Source organism: Manis pentadactyla, chromosome 1 (genome assembly GCF_030020395.1).
Source record: "Manis pentadactyla isolate mManPen7 chromosome 1, mManPen7.hap1, whole genome shotgun sequence".
Classification (NCBI taxonomy): domain Eukaryota; kingdom Metazoa; phylum Chordata; class Mammalia; order Pholidota; family Manidae; genus Manis; species Manis pentadactyla.
In genome coordinates, this window is record NC_080019.1 from 89,807,631 (window position 1) to 89,813,429 (window position 5,799).

The window sequence follows — 5,799 nt, forward strand, 5'->3', positions numbered from 1 at the left end:
CATCCACACGCCAAGCTGTCACACAGTAAGTCCTCAGCAGTGTTTGCAGAACGCAGCTTTGAGATGTGCAGAATATTTTTGGGAATGATAGAGTCCATATTAGGATGGTGAAAGAGTAGTTCTGTACAAGGACCAAGGTGTTTCCAAAGGTGTCTGGAAACTGTGGGCCACAGCAGGGTGAGGCCTTGTGAGTGGGTGCGGGAAGGAGCGGTTTATGTAGCAAGACTAGCGGGAAGGGCCCCTACCCCACAGCATCTCTACCTCCAATTTACCACACTCTTGAAATTCACAGTGGGAGATTAACTTCTTACCGTGGAGGTCAGTGTCACTCCAAGCTCCCACTTAAGAGGTCCATATGTTCATAGAGGATTCACGCTGGAGTTAACGGTGTTTCACATCTTAGTGCGCATTCATTCAGCAAACACGTTCCTTACAACATGTTGCCTTTAGGGACTGAGGAAATGGTTGCTTTAATGGTGTCAGGTCAGGGGAGGTAGAGAGGAGATACTTTTGGAGCATGGAGAACGGAAGGAAGTTATGGTGACCGTAGGGACAAAATAAACTCTGGCTAATCTTCGTTAAGGGAAAAGTGAAGGAAATAGTAATGATGAGGCCAGATGTCAAATACTTCTAGGCCTCATTCTAGAAGACTCCAATTACCAAATTATATATCCCATATAATACAAAAAGGGCAAACTTCAAGGATGATGTATGCTGTATGACAAAGATTATAGGCTTTGGAATCAGAAGATCTGCTCTGAGTCTGTTCTGTACTGCTTATTTATTATACATATGACTTGGGGTCTCTGGGCCTCAGGTTCCCATCTATAAAATGGGACATAATAATATATATAATTCTTCAGAGAGAGTTGTAAGGAACAACTGGAAGGATGGAGGTCAAATGACTTTGATAATTGCAAACAGCATATGTTGCTAAGTAGTTCACTCTAGAAAAGAAAGAGAGAGTAAGTAAGGATGACCTTGGCTGAGGTTAGACCCTTCCTGCTGCTAAGTCCCCACACCCAACACTCTGCCTGGTCCCAGGGAGAAGTATGTGGACTGACTCTTCTCCCAACCCGCATTAGTGTGTGGTTACACATCACTGGAGACATTATTTTCCTCAGCCTGTTCTTAAAGGCAATCACTTTTTTATTCCTTATTGGTCTTGCGCTCCTATATTTAGTTATGAAATTGGCCTTGAAGTAGCCCATTAGATTTCTTCTTGTTCTCTCCCTTCCTTTTATAAGTGTTTTCTAACTGATAGGTAGGGAAGTCATGAAGCTTTGGCTGCAAATTACAAAAAAAACCCCACAAAACTTGAATCAAGTTAGTTTGAACAATATAGGAGATTCAATGACTTATGTTACTAAATGGCCGAGAGACAGATCTTCAGGCAATGTTTGAGCCAGCAGTAAAATGATGACATTTGGGACCTAGTTTATTTCAGTTTCTCTTTTCTGCCCTCCATAGTACTTGCTTTATTTTAAGACACAAGTACTTTATTTTATGATCCTAAGATGACTGCCAATTGCTTCAGTGTTCTTAACCACCAGGAAAAAGAGAGTGACTTTTTCCCAGCAAAAGCTTCAAGCTTCACTTTAGATGAGCTTAGATCACATGCTCTTTTTGAGCAAATCTCTGTGGCTAAGGGAGAGAATCCATTGAATAGTTTAACTAACCCAAGGCACATGCTCTATTCCTGGAACTGGAAGTAGATTAAGCTTTTCCAGAGCCTATGGATCCCTAAACAGTTTCCAGGCTGATAAAGAAATGAATAGGGAGAAATGGGTTATAGGGAGAAATGGATATTAGAGAGAAATGTTATAATAGTCCGTGGTTAGTTTGCTAGAGCAAACTTTGGGGTGAAAGTAGTCTTAATGAATAAGAACTTGGGCTCAGATGCTAATCAAAGACCACTTTGAATTTAAGATGCTTACAATTGGTGTGTGAGTTGTCTGGGGTAATATGACTACAGAACTGAGAATACAGAGGCCCACACTTTGAAAGATGCTGTGTGGTATTTGCATGCATTTTTCTGCAATTCGAAAACAAATCTTACAGATGGGTTTCTGTTTTGGGGTGTTATTACTAATGAAAGACCACTTTAAGAGGTTGAAAAGAGATGCTCTCCTTATATGAAAAGCTGCAGTGGACAAATGCTTAAAGGTTTTTCCATCTGAGAACTAGAGCACATGCTGTTGAAACCAAATTTGATGTGTCTAATGTGATACAAATTGACTTTCATCAATAGGCGTGAAGAACACTCATTAACCTTTGAATTGTATAAATTTTATACAGCAATTTTATAAAGCATTGAATTCTATACTTCAGTGCTCTCATGAGGGAGGTTTTTTTATTTATGCATTTCAGCTATTTTCAACATGCTCTAAACTGAAACAGAGAATGTATTTTTTTTCCTTCTAGTGTAAAATCGAATAAGCAACAACACAGTGCAGGAAGTCAGTCTAGCCACAGCAAATCTGTACTTGTTTTTGTGAGAGAGGATGGGAAGAATGAATATTTGCCCTGTGGCATCAATTTCCTGTTTAATGTTCTCCAAAAGGCATTTGGAAAATGCCCAAAAACACAGATGTATGTAAATACCATACATAACTTGTTTTTGTGAGTGGAAAGAGGAGTCTGTAAAATTATGACAAGGCTGGTTTGCCCTCACCTCCTGGTAGCTGGTGAGTCACTCTACCTCTATCTTCATGATTTGGAGGCTGGATCATTCCAGAGTGTGGCACTGAAAGGACAAGCAGTGTGGGAATAGCATGGCGTTTGGCTTCTTAGCCCAACTTCTTATTCATTTAAGGTACTCTCATCCCAGTTTGCTTGTGGCTGCTAACTGTTGCCTTCAGATCGCCTGTAAGAGGTGTATATACATACCAGGACAGTTTTCTTAAAAAACAAACAAAAATAATTCCATAAAACAGAAACCTAACTGTAAGGTTTGCAGACACAAATTTGTTTCCAAACCACAGAAAGACGTATTCACATACCACATAGCATCTCTTAAAGTGTGGGCAGATGTATTCTCAGTTCTGTAGAGTCATATTACCCCAGACGGCTCACACACTAATTTTGGACATCTTATTTAAAAGGTTATGGCTTGGTTGGAGAGCCAAACTCTAATTTTTGTTTCAGCAACTAACCTCTGGGGCTACTATATAATTTACGAACTTGACATAGACAGGAAAATTCAGACATAAAGAATCCATCCTCTTAACTTACCCTTTTGAGCCACTTTGACACATAAGGGAAGATGAGAAATAATTGTTAGGATCTATTAAGCGCCTACTTAGGTGCTTAGGAAGGAATGCACAAGGAAGGCCTTTTTATATATCTCAATGCTAATCCTCATAATACCCAGCTATTTGTTCAATTTCTCCCTCTTATAATGAGGAAAGTGGATCTTAGAGAAGGTAAAGGTCCCCCCAGTAACTAGTGGAACCAGCACTGGAACTCATCTGTCTGGCCCTAAAATCCATGCTCTTTTCTCAAATTCAGAAATTGTTAATTTAGGGTTTATGGATGGGCTTCAGAAGATGTACAAGAGCCTCAAATTAAATGCAAACCTGTGCGTTTGTAGATGTGTGCTTTTTCTGGGGCGAGAGTCTGAACGTTTCATCAGATTACCAGTTGTATTTCCAGAGCCTGGCACAGTCTTGATGACAATAGGCATATAATAAGTAATTTGTTCAATGAACAATATGGGTCCATGACTGCAAAAGGATTAGTACCACTGCTTTTTATTACATGCTTCTGTATTGCTATAGCTTGTCTTATCATCTTCCTTATGGTTGAATAGATTTGAATTTCTAGTACAACTGGCTCTGTTTTAGATACATAAATTCATAATTTTAAATAGTTAAAATGCAGAATTTAGTTGATAATCTATTTGAAACTATTAGATATTTATATAAAAAGATTAAACATTTTTTAGATGCCATTGTCTCAGATTTTCTTCTTAAATAGAGCGTATGAATGTAAAGGACTAGAAACCATTTAGACCTCTATAGAACAGAAATGTAATGTGAATTACAAATTCAAACCACATTTGTAATTTTAAACTTTCTAGTAGCCACAGTCAAAAATATTTTTTTAAAAAGGTAAAACTTATTTTAATAAAATTTTATTTAATTCAATATATCCAAAACATTATCATTTTAACTTACAAGCAATATTAAAAAATTATTAATGAGATATCTTACATTCCTGTTTTGAAACTAAGTCTTGGAAATCTGGTGTGTATCTTACACTTAACTTCAGACTGGCCATGTTTCTCATGCTCACTGACTATGCTGGCTCTTGGCTGCTGTGTTAGGTGGTATACATAGAGACTCAGGTGGCTGAAAGAGGTGGGCAGTGTTGGTGAGGTGTGAAGGAAAGGAGGAAGAGAATGTGGCAGTTTGGGCATGAGAGGAGGCATTTCATTAATCCAAGATACAGTGACGTTAGGTTAGACTGCCAGCTCATAACATCAAAATTGTAGCTTTGCAGGTGGCTATTGAAGACAGATTTTAGAAAACAGTGTAAAATTCAGCATTTCAGCAGAAAGTCTTTTCCTATTCCCACAGTCACCTTCTTTTCTTGGTAAGAGACATGCAGATCCAGGGTGCAAATTTAGAGGAAGATGTGAAGCAGATGACTAAAGTTACGCCCAGTAATTAAAATAATTTTGTTCTTTTAACCACACCTAGAGCAAAGGATCTGGGACTTACATAGTGCGTAGCCTAGACAGTCTCCGGTCCCTTGGGGGAGAAAGCAGAGTAGAGGTCCTGGAGTTGCATTCCTCCATTGTGCAGACATGGGAAGGAGGCTGCAGAGCGCCTGAGGTCATAGACTGCAAGAACAGACAAAGCCATAAAAGAGCCCAGGGAATTTTGCTCCGCACCCTGCCCAAGCTACATTCACAGACCTTTATGTGTTTTTGAGGCTGTGCTGAGGCTTTTCCACAGGGTGCGGTCCTACCCTCCTAAAGCCTGAGACTGTGCACCCTTTAACGCTTTCTGCTCCTAGGCAGGGCAGCTTTGTGATCTAGAAACACATCTAGAAATACTTTGCTGATATAAAGTATCTTTTGGCATTATCTTATTGTAGATATTTTAGTTACTCAAAATGACAAGCAAAATATTGTCTTTCTCCGTAATATACTTCTAATCCACTTGGGAGCTTGCCCCTTGGTCAGCACACCCACCACACCTTGGATTCCCAAGAACTGAGAACTTATCTGAATCCGTGTGACATGGTTTCACTTTTATCTCTGGCCTTAAGTTGGAAGCATTTGTTTTAGGCAAATTGTAGGAGACGTTTTAAATTTTAAAGGAAAAATCACAATACCACATATGAAGATCTACCACCTGAGGAAAATAGACATACCGTTTTTTGGGGAACCCTCAATTTTAACTTCTTAAGCTCCTGATAACCTACAAAACATTGACGAGGTAAATTCAGATCGTCAGAGTAGAATGAAATCTTACACTCACGCAAGTATTTGCCAGTGAGGTGCCAACATGCTTGAACAAAATCTTTCCACCACCACCATCACCGCCACCACCACCGTGCCGCTCCTTCCACTGCTGCAGGGAGTTAGGGAAACAATGTTTCATGGGCGTTTCCTCAGCACCCAGGGTCATGTCCTCCCACATGGTACTGGGTCATGGAACAGTATGAACTGGAAAGTGCAGCATTTGTAAACCAATCCACAGTCAAAACAATTTCTTACTCCTCTATAAGGCTGCAAAGTTATTTGCTGAGGTAGATGTGGAGTAGCTTAATAGAAGAGTTTAAGAAAAC

The 5,799-nt window shown here is 39.5% G+C and overlaps 1 long non-coding RNA gene across 1 annotated transcript; it reads right to left on the reverse strand.

Moving 5' to 3' along the window:
- Positions 1-770: 770 nt before the first annotated feature.
- On the reverse strand, positions 771-5,577 carry LOC130679470 (uncharacterized). The gene is made up of 3 exons (XR_008992453.1): positions 5,490-5,577; positions 4,725-4,846; positions 771-947 (listed from the first exon to the last, which is right to left on the reverse strand). It is a non-coding gene; the product is annotated as an uncharacterized LOC130679470 (long non-coding RNA).
- Positions 5,578-5,799: the final 222 nt, after the last annotated feature.